Genomic DNA, 17,468 nt, shown 5'->3' with positions numbered 1-17,468 from the left:
CTGCAAATAAGCAAAAAAGGAAATTTTAACAACCTATTATTATTATTAGTAGTAGTAATAATGGTAGCAGTACTAGTACCATTGTTGTTGTTATTATTGTTATTATTATTATACACCATTCAGCCATAACATTATGACCACTGCCAGGTGAAGAACACTGATTATCTCCTCATCATGGCACCGGTTTGTGGGTGGGATATATTAGGCAAAATGGGCAAGAGTAAGGATTTGAGTGAGTTTGACCAACAGCCAAATTGTGATGGCTACATGACTGGATCAGAGCGTCTCCAAAACTGCAGCTCTTGTGGGGTGTTCCCAGTGCACTGCAGTGGTCAGTATCCCACTGCAGTGGTCAGTATCTATCAAAAGTGGTCCAAGGAAGAAACAATAGTGAACCGGCGACAGGTTCATGGGCGGCCAAGGCTCACTGATGCATGTGGGGAGCGAAGGCTGACCCGTGTGATCCGACCCAACAGAAGAGCTACTGTTGCTCAGATTGCTGAAGAAGTTAATGCTGGTTCTGATAGAAAGGTGTCAGAATACACAGTACATCACAGTTTGCTGTGTATGGGGCTGCATAGCCGCAGACCAGGCAGGGAGCCCATGCTGACCCCTGTGTACCACAGAAATCACCAACAATGGGCATGTGAGCATCAGAACTGGACCACAGAGCAATTGTAGAAGGTGGCTTGGTCTGATGAACAACATTTTCTTTTACATCATGTGGATGTCTGGGTGCGTGTGTGTCGCTTACCTGGGGAACACATGGCCCCAGGATGCACTATGGAAAGAAGGCAAGCCGGCGGAGGCAGTGTCATGCTTTGGACAATGTTTTGCTGGGAAACCGTCGGTCCTGCCATCCATGTGGATATTACTTTGACATGTACCACCTACCTAAGCACTGTACACCCTTGACATGTACACCCTTTCATGGAAATGGTATTTCCTGATGGCTGTGGCCTCTTTCAGCAGGATAATACACCGTGGCACAAAGCACAAATGGTTCAGGAATGGTTTCATGAGCACAACAATGAATGTGAAGTGTTGACTTGGCCTCCAAATTCCCCAGATCTCAATCCAATCCAGCATCTGTTGGATGTGCTGAACAAGCAAGTCCGATCCATGGGAGGTCCCACCTCGCAACTTAAGCCTAGTTCACACTACAGGATTTTAAGCCCGATTTAAGCACGTTTTGAAAATTAATGAGCTTGCCGACAGATCTGGCTGTGATTGTGGGAAAATCAGCAGGTGATCAGCGCTCGGCAATCTTTATGTGTGAACTACTAAACAACACATCAAAGAGGCTCGCTGACGCGTCTCTGACACCTCGCAGACAAAATCCAGATATCTGGCATGTTAAATATCTGGGACGGTCTGCTGACTCGATATCATGTAGTGTCAACTGTAGCTACGACCTCCAGCCAATGAGAGAGCAAGTCAACAGAGTTGAGAGTTGTTGTCAGATCGTGTGGTGTGTGACCCCCTCTTGTGGATCATTTACGAAGTGTCGCGTAGTGTGAACACCACAAGGACAAAAAGACATACAGTCAAGTCATGTAGTCTGAACAGCAAAGCGATCTGCCGACGGTTAAAGTCTTGTAGTGTGAACTAGCCTTTACAGGACTTAAAGGATCTGCTGCTAATCTTGGTGCTAGATACCACAGAACACCTTCAGGGACCTAGTGGAGTCCATGCCTCGATGGGTCAAGGCTGTTTTGGCAGCAAAAGGGGGAACAAGACAATATTAGGCAAATGGTCATAATGTTATGGCTGATCAGTGAATATCATAAAATATAATAATAATTACTACATTAATAATATAACAATAATTTTGAGACCAAAGTCTCAAAGTCCTTTGCATATAAAAGTTAAGTAAATAAACCAATAAACCAACCAACAAACAAACAAATAAATACATCTATGAATATGGGTGACACAGAGGCATGATAAGTAGCCTTGCAGACTCACAGCACCAGTGTTCACAGTTTGGATTTTCACTGGGTTACTGTCTGTGCAGAGTTTTGATTATTCATCCTGTATGGTGAATTTGCTACATAGGTATGGTGTGATACAGACCAGCTTGAATCAGAAAGGTTTATACAAACATACCATATATACACTATATGGCCTATAACATTATAGAACCTAAATGTTTTGCCAAGGTTGGTATGGAAGAACTTCAGTGGCCTAGAGAGAGCTCTAAGAGCACTCTATACCGAGCACATGATCTGTGATCACTGGGACAGAAGGCTGCCTTGTTGTCAGAAAACAGTATAAGGGAGTATCACTGTTTTGTTCTTTTTACCTGTTTAGAACCAGTTTGGCACATTTCAGATGCTTATCCTAGAATTAACATAATAGAGATGTGGTTTGAGCAGTCAAGGCAGGATGGGGTGCAGCCCTGTAAGCAGTGGGAATGTTACTGCCAACAAGGTTTAGAATAATAAGTTTAGCAATCTAACAGGTTATAGTCTTTACCAGTAGTTACTGACTGGCATTAGGTTAATCACAGGTATCAAATTAGGTAAAGCACATGTTTCAGTATCATCATGATGAAATCATGTTCAACTATAACAGATACTGTGTATAGATGCTGCTGTGGTTGATTTCTTCTTCATTTTCTTTATGCTGATGGTGAAATGACCATGCTGTGTGACAGGCAGTAGTCTAATTTAGTCTGTCTACAAACTTTGTTCTGGAGCAGTGAATCATCCAAGTAAATCTGACATAGCAATCAATCAATCAATCAAACAAACAAAACATTAACAACATGTATGCATACAGCATGGATCATTCTGCCTCTTGCCATTTTAAAATACTGATGCAATAGGACCAAATCATACCACATATACACTATACAAGCACATATGGCTGTGATGATAAACTTTTGCCATATATTGTATCTCCATGAACTGCTGGTCTGTCATGACACTACCACGTATTTGACTACAACTGCAATGTTCAGAATGTAGTGTTAGTACTCAATAATGAAATAGTACTTAATCATGCAATTTGAGACAAAAGTCTTGTTTGTACAACAGAGGTAGAAAGATCTGGAAATTTCCTTTTTCTTTTACAGCCTCATTTGGTATAGCGATAAACTCTGGTATAGTGACTGAACTGACTTTATGAGTAGGATAAAGCAAGTTACAAAATGTATAAAACAGTCACTATTAGTAGACAAATGCAGTATGCAATTTATTAATTTGCTAATAATTGACATGTAAAAACTAATAACTCAGGTCAGGTTTTTATTTTCAGAATTTAGGTTGGATTTCTACACTGGTATGTGGTTCTGTGCATCAAACTGTGCACAGAAATCATGTAGTGCATTTTGGAGTGAGGCAACACAGACATGGAGCTTTACAGTCTATGATAACCTGGATACCTTGCCACGTACACTGTATATCCTTGGCATACATATCATTCATTCTTTCTGTGTAGCTGCACATGCTCTCTGATCACTGGGACAAAAGGCTGCCTTGTTGTCAGAAAACAGTGCAAGGGAGTATCTCTATTTTTTGCATTCTTTTCACCTGTTTAGAACCAGTTTGGCACATTTCAGATGCATATCCTAGAATTAACATAACAGAGATGTGGTTTGAGCAGTCAGGACAGGGTGGGGTGTAACTCGGTAAGCAGTTGGAATGTTAGTGCCAACAAGGTTTAGAACAACAAGTTTAGCAAACAAACAGGTTATAGTCTTTACCGGTAGTTCCTGATTAGCATTCACAGGTATCAAATTAGGTAATGCACAATTAGGTAATTCATAGTGCCTCTTGCCATTTTAAAATACTATAAGATGCTAGTGGGAAAGTAATAGTGCAACATAATAATATTATTAAGCAGAAATACTACACCAAAACAGTTACTGTCATGTAATGATGACATATTATGTGACATAGATTTATGTACGATAAATTTTAATGTGTTAAAGTTATATTAGACCAAAAACTTGATCACCCACCCTGATTCTCAGCACTAGTGTCGGCGCAATCCGGGGCAACGCAGACCGTGCGTCCTAAATGTCAATATTTATCATATTAAAAAATTTTCAAAATCTGCGTTCCTGCATTGTGTATTAAAATGCCTATACAGTGCTACCTCTTCTCAGCATCCTCCGTCTCCAGCGCGTCCGATAAGAAACACTTTTTTGGACCACAGAAGCGCGATGCTCCAGAAAATGAAGGTCCAGTTGGTTTAGCTAACGTTTGAGAGAGAAAAAAAACACCTGTGTGGATGGACAGCGTTCTTTGGAGATTCAGTACCAGCACGCGCTACCTGTGTGCAGTGTGTGTATTGTATGTAGTTAAAATATAAAACAAGGAAGTAAAAGACTTACAGAAACAACTGAGTCACGTATGTGTGTCGAGTGTCTCCGGGGAGTTCCTCAAAGTTTTCTCTACAAATTAAAATTCAGTAAAAATCAAAACTAATGTTTCCAACTAATCGACCAGCGAACACTGACGATTCAGGCACTGTGCTGAACTGCCCTTACTACCTCCAGTACAGTACACCACCCCTCCCCCCTCCCCTTTCGTTTACGCACACACACGATATCACTGTCAAAGAAGCAAAGGCAGGGGCGATTCTAGGATTTTCAGGGAAGTTCAGACCGCAATAGTGAAAAATAATAAATAAATTAAATAAAATAAACGTTTGACTAACAGGGTAAGATGGTAAACTTATTGCAGCATTCTACTGTATTGTTGAAGTGTTCACTTAGTTGTTTTGAGTATATTTAAATTTTTGGAACATTTTAAGTACTGGTACAATAATTCCTGTTAGCTGAATTCACTTATTTTCTCTAAGTTGCATGTATAGCAAGTTCATTTTTATTTCAGGTTATAAACAATATTGTGCTAAAATGAACAAAAATGTACACAAATAAGTCTTAATGACCCATTAAGATTTTATGTTAATCACATAAATTACACTTACAAGTTTTGTTATTAAAGCAGTTACAATTTTTGGATTAATTGATCACCATTTTTTTAAGTAAAAATGGCATTTCATGTTTTTACATTCTCTTGTACTTGGTTTTATTTACTTTGTTTTTGTTCCTGAGAAGTAAATGTAATAATTTTTTTTTTTTTTTTTAGTTTTACACACATAGACATGTCTTTTCATTTGTAGAGTGACCCAAATTGTTGTTTTCTCCAAAGAAAGTGAACGTGATGTGTGCAGTAAACCTCTCTCTCCACCTGAGTGCACACGGCACTGAGAAGCACAGCAGGTAACCGGTTCGGTTCGGACCGGACTACACGCGGCACTGGCAAAACGGTGTAACTCCGAGGACGCTGTGTGCTGCTTTGCGTGGTTGTTGCTGACAGGATTTATTTGCTTTCTCGGGAAAAAAAGCGACAATACGGTAGGTAACGTTGTTCTGTTATATTACTACTTCTTTGCACACTGTGTACATGTTGTTAAAGCACATTTTACATGATTGAGCAGGGCATACACTAACGTTAGCTTAAAAGCATGCCCAATCATAGTGGCCTAACTTTTGATTCTCTTAACTAATTTATTTGAAAGTCGCTGTCAGACATCGTCTAAGAAACTTTGGCTGCCGAGTTTCGATAGTTTGTGAAAGTATGAAATTGAAATTAGCTTTAGTGTGAACTAGTTAATAAGGTAGCTAGCTAGCTCACCAGTCCATGCCTTTCAAACTCATTAACTGTCAAGTCGCACACTGTTTTCATTCGGTTACCAGATAACTCATGCTAATTTAATTTGAAAGCACACAATAAATAACGCGAATGCCCATTAATATATTTGAGAGCTTCTAAACATTGTATTTTAGATAAAGGTAACATTAGCTATAATGTCGGTTACACTTCATTGGCGCTTTCAGTCACGTCCAGTGTTTTTTCGGCGGTTGAAAAACTGACAGTTAGCTAACTAAAGCCATGGACAGAAACCCTCCATTAGGCTTAACCTTACTACCTTAACCGAAACAAGTTTGGATGATTTTATTGTTATTTATATCTTACGCTGGTTGTTTTGAGGGCACAAATGATGTGGAAATGTAAATTGTGTGGTTTTCCATGTTCTTCAAAAATACAGTTATTGAGACATTACAGACTCAGTCATGGTCAGTATTCCATAATTTCACCTTTACCTTGCTTGTATAATAATTGCATGTGTGTATTCGGTACTTTTAATTCACTGAAGATTCATTTGTAAAGAGTACATTCAGAAAAATGGGGCATTTCATTGCCCAATATGTGATTTTAAGCAGCCATTTGTTGAGAAGGATATGTTTATTCATTTAAGGGGGCACTTAAGACAGAAAGAAATGGTGCCATGTCCATTTAGGGCCTGAAAGTTTACAACTAACATCTACTCCACATTTAATGCACACAAGTGCATGTTCGGTTCTGTTAGGTTATATACCGACATATTATATTTGGGGTTCAATAATACAGGACAGACACGCGATCAGTGCTACACTTGTGGTCCCTTTATTATTCCCTCTTCAGTCCCCCCCAGCACATAACACACCCGCACAAGGTTCCTACTCCATAGAATATCACCTGATACTGGATGGGTAACAAAACACTGAAACCCAACTACATTTTTTTTTTCTTTTCCTTATGGGTGTAACGTGTGACTATACGTGTGTTCCATCTTGACTAAATTAACAAGTAAACATTTCTTTGTAAACTTAAAACATATGAACATGCACCTCTTTTCTGACCATACAGATGCAGACTCTTTAACAGTTACTCCAATGAGTTGCTTTTGTTTTTCCAACTGGTGATTTAAAGCGTTTTCAAAATAACTAACACTTCATCACTACGAGAGTTGGGGTAGACTGCCCAGACGCTCGACCTGAGTGTGGGGATTATTCTGCCCCATTGTTCACTCAGTTCCTAAGTCTATGAATAAATATAGTCTTTCAGATACGCTGGAGGTACTCTAGTTCTTACGGGATAACGTCTCTCACTCTCTGGAGACTGCTGACTGGACACGCTCACTGCTTCAGAAGATGTACACTTCTGTGCTGTTTCTGGCAGTGAGGATACGGATGTTTCAGGTGCCTGGAGTGTTGGCGAAAGGTGAAACCTGTTCCTCCGCAGGGTGCCCTTGGGTGTCTCGATAATGTATGACCTTGGGGTACCTGCTGTTGACACAACCGTGCCTCTTTCTGGCATGTCCTTCACGCACACACGATCTCCAGGTTGTAGTTGCGATAGATCATGTGTCCTGTGTCTGCGGCAGTAGTTCCGTTGTTGTTTTTCCCTGTATATCTGTTCTGTTGCTTTCAGCTTTTCCATGTCTGCATGTTGTGGGTTGAGCTGAGATGGAATGACAGGAACAGTTGTTCTGATTCTCCTCCCCATGAGAAGTTCCGCAGGACTATACCCATTAGCAAGAGGAGCAGAACGGTAGGCCATGAGTGCAAGATATGGATCAGTGGATTTCCTGAGAATACTTTTAACTGTCCTCACAGCTTGCTCAGCCTCTCCATTGCTCTGTGGGAAATGGGGACTGGACGTCACATGGTTGAAGCCCCAATCCTGTGCGAACTTTTTGAATGACTCAGAAACAAACTGCGGTCCATTATCTGAGTGCACGTCTACGGGGATTCCATGATGTGCAAAGATAGATTTAAAATGCTCACAGCTTCCGATGTCGTAGATGTCAGTTTAGCTACTTCAAAATATCTGGAGAAATAGTCCACAATGATTAAATATTGTTTGTCGTCAATCTGAAACAAATCAGCCCCTACAGTGGACCATGGCCTTGAAGGGAATGTTGTGGGTATCAGTGTCAGTCTGAAATTTATTCTTTCTTGGCTACATGCATCGAAGTTCACTATCATTTTTGTCAGTTCCTTGTTAAGGCCTGGCCACTACACTGATTGCTTAGCTCTTTTTCTGCATTTAGTTATTCCCAGGTGTCCCTCATGCAGTTTGTGAAGAATGTCCGCCCTGAGTGATGTTGGAATCACTATTCGGCTACCATACAGCAGCAGACCCTTCTGAACTGTGAGGTCTCCAGAGAATGGCAAATAAGGCTGAAATGCTCTGTCGATGGAAAACTTGTCTGGCCACCCTTCTGTACAGAACTTACTTAGTTGCTGGAGGATGGTGTCATTGCCCTGATGTTTTTGTATTTCCCTGAGTCTTATTTCAGTAGCTGGCAAGCTGGCGATGACAGAGTCAACATAGAGGTTGATTTCTTCCTCCTGCAGTCCTCCCGCTCCACCGCTAACAGGAGCTCAGGACAGTACATCTGCTGTGGCTATGTCCTTACCAGCCACATGAGAGATTGTGAAGGAAAATCTCATAAGCCTCATGAGTAGGCGTTGTATGTGTGGTGGCAGCTCGTCCAAGCTCTTTGAGCCAGCAGTGGCACTAAAGGCTTGTGGTCTGTCTCAATCTGGAAGCTTTTTCCAATAAGAAACTCCTGGAACCTTTCACATGCCCATGTTGAGGCTAGGGCCTCCTTTTCTATTTGTGCGTACCGTTGCTCAGTGTTGCTCAGAGCTCTCGAAGCATAGGCCACAGCTTTCCATCCTGTGTTTGTCTGTTTCTGGAGGAGTACCGCGCCCATTCCATAAGAGGAACAGTCTGCTGAGACCAGTGTTTCAGCATTTGGGTCATACAGTGCCAGGCCTGGAGGTGTCGTTAGGTCTGCTTTGATGCTATCAAAGGCTTCTTGCTGCTGAGGACCCCAGCTCCACATGTTGGACTTTCTCAATAAGTCTCTAAGAGGGCGTGTCTTCTCCGCCAGATGTGGCAAGAATTTCCCAAGATGATTGGTCATCCCCAGAAAACGTCTCACTTCACTTACATTGCACGGCTCCTTCATGGCTGTGATGGCGTTCACCTTATCTGGGTCTGGGCTGACTCCAGATGCCTCAGTAATCTGACCTAGGAATTTGATTCTGTTCTTGGAGAACTCACATTTGTCATTAAGTGTGACGCCTGCATCCAGCAGTCTTGACAGTGCTGTTCTCAGTCTATCATCATGCTCACTCTTTGTGGCTCCCCATATGAGCACATCATCCATCTGACACAGAACACCTTCCAGGCCCTCCAGGATGCGTGACATGCGTTTCTGGAAGTGTTCTGGTGCTGATGATATTCCAAAGCACAAACGGTTGTAGCAATAATGCCCAAATGATGTTATGAAGGTGGTCAGTAGGGAAGACTCTTTGGACAATGGGATCTGCCAGAATCCTGCATTGGCATCCTACTTTGAAAACACTTTGGCTCCGGCAAGCTGTCCTAGTGTATGTTCAACTGAGGGGAATGGATGTTTCTCTCTTAACACTGATTTGTTCAGCTCAGTGAGGTCAGAGCATATTCTCACCCCTCCTGTGTTTTTTGGCACCACCACCATGGGTGCACACCACTCAGTTGGCCCCTCTACTATAGAGATGACTCCTTGCTGCTCCATACGAATCAGCTCCTCTTTGACCTTTGGTAGAAGTGGGAGGGAGATTCATCTTGGTGTTGAGAGTGAAAAAGGCTGTGCTCCAGGCTTAAGCACAATGTTGTACTCATTGTAATCTTCCCAAGACCACTGAAAAGCTTTGGGAACTCTCTTTTTACAGTCTCTTTTTATTCCAGGCTGATGCTCTCCATCCTGGCAACCAGCTGTAATGCCATAGCAGCCATTCCACTCAGCAGTGGCATACTCAGCCCTCTAACCACATAAATGTTTTCAGTAGTGTTCTTATCGTTCTTGCTCAGAATAGCTGTGAACATGCCTTTGACGTTTAAACGTGTTCCTCCTGGCCCCCTTAGGATCTTTGCAGGTTTTCCTAGTTTACTGAACTGACCCTGGCCATACAGTGTTTCTGAAACTGCTGTCACATCAGCCCCAGTGTCGATTTTGAACACTGTTCTATGACTGTCCAAATCTACTTCAGTCAGCCAAGGACTAGTTGTCTCCTTATCCGACAGTGAGCCCAGAAAGGCAGCTCCTTCCTCAGACTCTTGTCACTGTTGCCACATTCATTTCACTCCATTTTTTTGTTCTGCAGACTCTTGCGTAATGTCCCTTTTTCTTGCACTGATTGCACACTGCATCTTTTGCTGGGCATTGTTGCCAGCTGTGGCCTTTTGCATCTCCACATCTTTTGCACTGTGTCAGTCTGTCCTGCTGCATTTTCTTTACTTTCTGTCTGAACTGCTGCTTGCTTAGTTTTGGCTGCGTGTCGCCGTGTTGGCGCGCGTGCATGCTGTCGAGCTGCATGTCTGCTCTAAAATTGCTGTTAAGCATTTCTTGTTGTTTCTTAACCTGTTCACTTTGTCAAGCTCTAATAACAGCTTTCTCTAGCATCAGTTCAGGGTCCATTTGCAGTTGCTCTGATAAGCATTTATCTTTTAAGCCAACAACAAATCTGTCTCTCACCATTTCATTGTGCAGAGCACCGTAGCCACAGTATTCCGCCAGGCATTGTAGTGCTGTATGGAAGCTGTCGACCGTCTCTCCCATCGCTTGCTGCCTTTTTTAACCGCGTTGTAGTCAACCGTGTCCTCTGGGCTTAGATGCAGTGAAACCAATATGTCCTCTGCTTCCTCTCCCATCGAGTAGATAAGTGCATTTACCTGGTTTTCTTCTGGTTGAGTTTCCAAACCGGAGGCGATGCGGAATCTTTCAAAGCGCTTTATCCACTTTGGCCAGTCATCCGCCTTAAACGTAAACTTTTCCGCCGGCGGAACATGAAACTGACTCATGTCAGCGCGTCCTGGCTTTCCTAACGTTGGTGTGCTCTGCTTCACTCGGAGCAAAAGAAAAAAAAGAAACATAGCTCGACTCTCAGTTGCCAACCTTAACTAGTCACCAGTCGTATCCAGCTTCTGACACCATGTTCAGTTCTGTTAGGTTATATACCGACATATTATATTTGGGGTTCAATAATACAGGACAGACACGCGATCAGTGCTACACTTGTGGTCCCTTTATTATTCCCTCTTCAGTCCCCCCCAGCATATAACACACCCGCACAAGGTTCCTACTCCACAGAATATCACCTCATACTATAGTGCAGAGAACATCAAAATGCATCTGACTATGATGTAGCAATTGTAGTGCAACACGTGTCAAATATTTCTCAGGATAGTGACACTGAACATGACCCAGAAGAGCTTTCAGAAGAAAGAGACATTTGCGGTCATATGAGCTAAGAGATCAGAATAGCAAGGGCTATACAGTGAAGTCTGTGAGTCAGCTAAATGACCAGATGCCTCAGTTTGCCTACAGAGTTACAAGTAAACTAATTCTCACAACTAAACATTTTATTCCTGTGTCCGATTAAAAAAAAAAAGAGCCACCAAATTGAGCAGCCTTCCTGGTATGGTGACCTGAAGGAGACTAAAGATCTCCCTGGACCTTTCTAAGAAAACTGGTGATCACCTTTCTAGCCACATAGGACAACATTCAAAGGTAATGTCTGTTTTCCACTATGACCCCTGTGTTACATGATGTCATTTCAAAGTTAAGTTAAATGCATGTAGTGTGGTGGTTGGTTGACTGACCACCACACTGCACAGTGAGTAAGTTGACTACTGGACTAAACACTGGAGTGTGAGGTACCCCATTTAATACCATGTTCTGAAACTTGTACAGATTCTGTGAATTTCCACTGATGTAACATACCAGAAACTGGCTGCATTTTAACATATATGTACTAGAAACATACCAGAAACAGGATAGCTGGCACAGTCCAAAAAGGAAAAATAGAAAGCTGGAATCTGGACTACCTCTTTGTTCTTTGTTACAGATTTCCCTAATACAGAAAATGGAAGCGACCAATGTTCTGAAACTACAAGTCATCCTTGATGATGTCAACGCTGAGAGGCTTATTTTGCCCTCTTGCCCTGAGACTGTAAATGCCCTAATATTTGAGGTGAAAAATAAGCTGAACCTGACTTACAGTACGAGTTTCGCCTTCAGTTTCAAGACCCAGAGTTTGACAATGCCCTGTGCAATTTAGTTAATATAGAGGGCCTACCATCCAAGGCAACTGTTAAGATAATTAGATTAATTGAGTCAGATTTGAGGTCGACCAGCACAGAAGACACAGTGTTGCTGTCTGATAACACAGATTCAGCAGAGTATCTTTGCCGGTGGCCAGACATCTTCGTGGTCCCAACTTTCTCATATGAGGTGGAGTATGCACTAAGAGAGGTCAGCTCTGAGGGGAAAATGATCCGGTTAACTAGGGATCAAAAACACAATATACTTGATGTAATGGCTGCTGAAATATATAAGCACAAAGCATATCCTAGTAGCAAACAAATAGGCAAGGCTGCAGAGGCTCTTGTGAGCAAACATCCCTGTCTAAAGGAAAATGGTTCCAAAACAGGGTATGAGGGTTGGAAGAACAGCCTGAGCTTTAAGATGGGCAAATACAGGACCAAACTGAGCAGAGCTGGCATAAAGGATGTGGCTGTAAATGCGGGAAAGCGCAGCAGGACCAATCCAGAGGGTGCAGCCTCCAGGGCCAACATCAAAAGACCCAGAAGAAGGGAAGTCAACTTTCTTCCCAATTATCCTCACGGACAAACTAAAGACACCCTGGAGACCCAGAGGCTTGAGATGGTGGAGCAGTTCAAGAAGGCATCAGCAGAAAGAGACATGATACTAATCCATCAGCATATGCAGCAGACCTTTGCACTCAGACATGAAGAAATTGTGAATTCAGCTCCTCCCAGTGCCGAACTAAAACACAGATGGCCTGGACTCTTTTGCGAAGCCCGAGTGAGTAAAAGAAAAAAATTCCTAACCCACATTTTGTCAGACATCTTGATAAAGAGGTTGAAATTGAGTAGTTGAATATTTACAGTATGTCTCCCTATCTAAAATTGTCTGGATTTTTACAGATGTAAAAACAAATTGTCAGTTTATTTTTATAATCTGTGCTGTTGTTAACCATGAAGCTCTACAGGGAGTTCCACAGGATCACCAATCAAAACCTACTATTTACCTTCTTTGCTGCACTTGACAAAGTATACACCTCAGCTACTAAAGCTCTACAAAAAGAGGAAGACTGGAGTTTTTGGTGAGAAGATGGAAGAAGTTTTGATGACTTTTGAAGAACAGGTAAAAAAATTAATGCATTATATTTACATTGAATGTGATTGGACCTCATATCCCACTGTGCATACCTTGTTTTTGTTTGTGCAACAGGAGAACAACAACATCAGTGCAGCTAGAACAGTAGCCCTGGCTGGCCTACCATTATACTTAAAGGAGGACTCATCAGAAATCTTCAAAACTTCCAAGGTACTTTTATGTTTTAAGGAGGAAATTATACACACAACAACTCTATATGGACATAGCATATGATTTTTTGTCTTGTAGTAAAATTGATTATGCTTGTTTAATTGGGGTTCAACATACACTATATTGCCAAAAGTATTCGCTCACCTGCCTTGACTCGCATATGAACTTAAGTGACATCCCATTACTAATCCATAGGGTTCAATATGACGTCGGTCCACCCTTTGCAGCTATAACAGCTTCAACTCTTTTGGGAAGGCTGTCCACAAGGTTTAGGAGTGTGTTTATGAGAATTTTTGACCATTCTTCCAGAAGCGAATTTGTGAGGTCACACACTGATGTTGGACGAGAAGGCCTGGCTCTCAGTCTCCGCTCTAATTCATCCCAAAGGTGTTCTGTCGGGTTGAGGTCAGGACTCTGTGCAGGCCAGTCAAGTTCATCCACACCAGACTCTGTCATCCATGTCTTTATGGACCTTGCTTTGTGCACTGGTGCACAGTCATGTTGGAAGAGGAAGGGGCCAGCTCCAAACTGTTCCCACAAAGTTGGGAGCATGGAATTGTCCAAAATGTCTTGGTATGCTGAAGCATTCAGAGTTCCTTTCACTGGAACTAAGGGGCCAAGCCCAGCTCCTGAAAAACAACCCCACACCATAATCCCCCCTCCACCAAACTTTACACTTGGCACAATGCAGTCAGACAAGTACCGTTCTCCTGGCAACCGCCAAACCCAGACTCGTCCATCAGATTGCCAGATGGAGAAGCGTGATTCGTCACTCCAGAGAACGCGTCTCCACTCCTCTAGAGTCCAGTGGCGGCGTGCTTTACACCACTGCATCCGACGCTTTGCATTGCACTTGGTGATGTATGGCTTGGATGCAGCTGCTCGGCCATGGAAACCCATTCCATGAAGCTCTCTGCACACTGTTCTTGAGCTAATCTGAAGGCCACAAGAAGTTTGGAGGTCTGTAGTGATTGACTCTGCAGAAAGTTGGCGACCTCTTCGCACTATGCGCCTCAGCATCCGCTGACCCCGCTCTGTCAGTTTATGTGGCCTACCACTTCGTGGCTGAGTTGCTGTCGTTCCCAAACACTTCCACGTTCTTATAATACAGCTGACAGTTGACTGTGGAATATTTAGGAGCGAGGAAATTTCACGACTGGATTTGTTGCACAGGCAGCATCCTATCACAGTTCCATGCTGGAATTCACTGAGCTCCTGAGAGCGACCCATTCTTTCACAAATGTTTGTAAAAACAGTCTGCATGCCTAGGTGCTTGATTTTATACACCTGTGGCCATGGAAGTGACTTATTCCAAGTGATGCCATTTCTGATTATTTGGATGGGTGAGCGAATACTTTTGGCAATATAGTGTATTTCATGTATACAATGACTAATGAAAATAAATTAGCATAAAAAAATTCCCTACTCTTCTTGCTATCTCTGGACATGTAGTTAATGCGATTGTTATTGTGTATTTTATGTGTTCTTCTGAACTCAGAAGGCATCTACATTAAGTTCGTAGAACACAAATGTTAAAGGGTTGTAAAATGATCAAGGTGGTCGTATGTCTTGAAGAAATAAAAAGAATCAACAGTGTTTCTCTGTTTCTATAAAACAGGAATTTTTTATAGAACAAATTACTGGCTTTATTTGCAATGCATTTTTTTTGGATCAGTGAAGAGAGAAATTTAATAACAGCAGTGAAGTCATCATGTGGTTGGGTGAATTGTTGGCTTCTGAAGTCACTGTTAATTTCTGTATTAAATAAGACCATGTTTTTTTTCTAACCTTAACCATGAGCTTAAGAGAGAGAGAGAATATGTCTAGGAACAATTTACTGATGTTACTGATCAGTATCAATATATTTGCAACTTACCCATCAATTAACAACATCTCCATTATCCAAAAAAAATGTAATCGAGTTATAATTGTTCCCAATACAGTATATTTGCTGTTGTACATGAGCTATATAGAAATGTAATTTCTAGGAGACAGTGTTGTAAATAAGAGGAAACTTTTCTTTAAACTGATCACTTTATTTGACATTCTCAGTTAAACATTGTTAACAAGTGAAGACCTGGTAATACATAAATACTCTTGTAGTTTTAGCTTGCATGTAATATCAGAATGTGATTTTTTTTGTTTTTTAACGTCATTGGCTTTTATAGGTGTTATGTATGATTTTGTAGATGATTTGTACAATTACATTCACACTGAGGATTTATTCTGTTTTTTAGGAAGGGTTTGAGGCAGACCAAGAAGGGGCAGTGGCTTTGGTGGCAGTGGTCAGTGATGAAGTGCCTGCAGGAGTCCCTTTTGAAACTCACCATGTGTCAGTCATCCTCGAGGATCAGGTTGTAATGTCTCACAGATCTTGGACTGATTCACTGGTATTTTCTTTGGACTGATTTATGCTCTGCATTTGAGCTACCCTGAGAAGCTAAGTGGCTTCTTTAAGTTCATACTTAAATCTTGATGATGGTAGAAAGCAAGTCAAACCAAAGTTGCAGGCCTTGAGAAATGAACTGGAATGAAGTTGGTGGCCTGTTTTGTCACTGGAGGTTGGCAGTGTCTGAAAATGTTTTGGCTTGCATGCCAATAATTGGAATAGCTTGAGATCATACATGAAAGTGGCTGCTCTGATTTCCGTTCAGTTCTCGTTCATTTCTTACTGCTTTTCTTGAATGTTTTTACACTTTCTGCATTGCCATGTTAAAACTTTTTAAATTATTATTTCATAGTTTTACAACATGTGTATGACATTTATACACCAGCTTCATTGTGTAAAGATATGGACATTGACTGCTAGCCAGAGTAGTACCAAAGAATCAAAATATTCCAAATCTGCTACTTAGAAGAAGTTACGGGAGGAGTATGGGCACAATAACAAATTGGTCTTAAACCTGTACAAATTGAGATCTGTGGTCTGTCAATAATGTCCAAAATCTTTGTAGAGGAAGCTTCTGAATAATATGTTACTACAGACAAGCATAGTGATTCTTTGCTTTCTAGGCCTATTTGAGTTATTGTTTAAAAAAAGACAGTTTTATTTCTCTTGCACAGACTTGGATCAGGGGGTATACTTAACAATTCTAAATTTAGGCTGAACCTTTAAGTCTTAGTTTTGTTGGGATGTTTATGTGAACTTTAAGTAAACTCAAAGATAATGGGCCAGAATACATTTCATTTTGAAAGCTGTAAACAAGATGTTTAAATATTGAAATGTGTACTTAAAATTGGAAGTGTTGAGCTAAATAAATAGTTTAAGTTGTGTCAGACGAACACATGTATATTGTGTTATTACAACTTAAATGATTTAAGGCAATCGGTTTCCTCAAATGACTTGAGTAGCCACAACAAAGATTGAAGTTGTCATAACTAGATTGTAATAACTTGTCTTAGTGGAAGACGTATGAGTAAACTTAAGTGGTAATATTAGCATAAATTGATGCATACAAGTCAGTCTTACTTGAGCCATAAGTTTTGTTTACAAATTTTTAATATGTTGGTGAAAATGTTTCATATAAGTCTAAATTATTTCATAGTGTTTGTTAGTTTTACTCAAATCTAATTATTTTTTGTGGTTAAATTGTTTGAGTTAATAAACTTAAATGGTTTAAGGCAATCGGTTTCCTCAAACAGTTTGAGTTGAACTAACTCATCAGGTTTTACAGTGTTTTAGTAGTGTATCTATTTTGTTATCAATTTTCCCATCCTTTTGGATTACAGAAGTAAAGATCGTTATTCTTACCCTGCTATTAGTGTTGGATGCATAAAAATGATCTACTTTAGGTATTTGTGCTGCACAGAAAATTAGCACCAGGAATGTAAATATTTTAATTTGTTCATTAACTAAGGGTGGTTGTTTATGCATGAAAGACAATTATTAAAATAATCAACATTTTCATATAATTAAATATTAATTTTGCTGCTGTGTATCTGCATTTGATATTACAAAATAGTGATGTAACACAGTTCATAAAAGCTTTTTGCTTTTTCTATTCTAATCACCCGCAGTTTGGTGGATGTGTCTCCGACAAAAGTCCTGTACAACAAGTGATCTACTTTACATTTTCAGGTCCAGCGGTTAGTTTGAAATAAAAGTTTGTTTAACAGCGGAAATTGAGTCTCACATTATTCTTGTCTTGGTTATCGGTTCCTCTTAAACAAAAAAACGTAAGACATCTTTTTTAAATACATAGTTTAATAGCCTACTATTC

The 17,468-nt window shown here is 40.9% G+C and overlaps 1 protein-coding gene and 1 long non-coding RNA gene across 8 annotated transcripts in view; one reads left to right on the top strand and one right to left on the bottom strand.

The window, feature by feature from the left end:
- Positions 1–4,505, bottom strand: part of LOC131354932 (NXPE family member 3-like) — a 13,115-nt gene extending 8,610 nt beyond the window's left edge. Inside the window, exons 1-3 of one of the 3 annotated variants that reach the window (XM_058393062.1) lie at positions 4,343–4,505; positions 4,105–4,204; positions 3,968–4,021 (exon numbers count right to left, since the gene is read on the bottom strand). The gene's annotated coding sequence lies outside the window, so the exon portion shown is untranslated. The remainder of the gene's footprint in view (positions 1–3,967; positions 4,022–4,104; positions 4,205–4,342) is intronic. The other 2 variants (XM_058393063.1, XM_058393061.1) reach the window with 2 other exon arrangements.
- A 55-nt stretch (positions 4,506–4,560) lies between these two features.
- On the top strand, positions 4,561–17,361 carry LOC131354173 (uncharacterized). Of its 5 annotated transcripts, XR_009204711.1 has the most exons (7): positions 4,561–4,671; positions 5,166–5,371; positions 11,289–11,406; positions 11,744–12,723; positions 12,903–13,065; positions 13,153–13,248; positions 15,486–17,361. It is a non-coding gene; the product is annotated as an uncharacterized LOC131354173 (long non-coding RNA). The 5 variants fall into 5 exon arrangements; XR_009204712.1 differs by lacking the exon at positions 11,289–11,406; XR_009204710.1 differs by having other exon boundaries at positions 11,289–12,723.
- The last annotated feature ends 107 nt before the right edge of the window (positions 17,362–17,468 follow it).

The sequence above is a fragment of the Hemibagrus wyckioides genome, linkage group LG06, assembly GCF_019097595.1.
Source record: "Hemibagrus wyckioides isolate EC202008001 linkage group LG06, SWU_Hwy_1.0, whole genome shotgun sequence".
Classification (NCBI taxonomy): Eukaryota; Metazoa; Chordata; class Actinopteri; order Siluriformes; family Bagridae; genus Hemibagrus; species Hemibagrus wyckioides.
The sequence above is the reverse complement of the archived record's forward strand: the minus strand, read 5'-3'. Positions and strand labels throughout refer to the sequence as shown.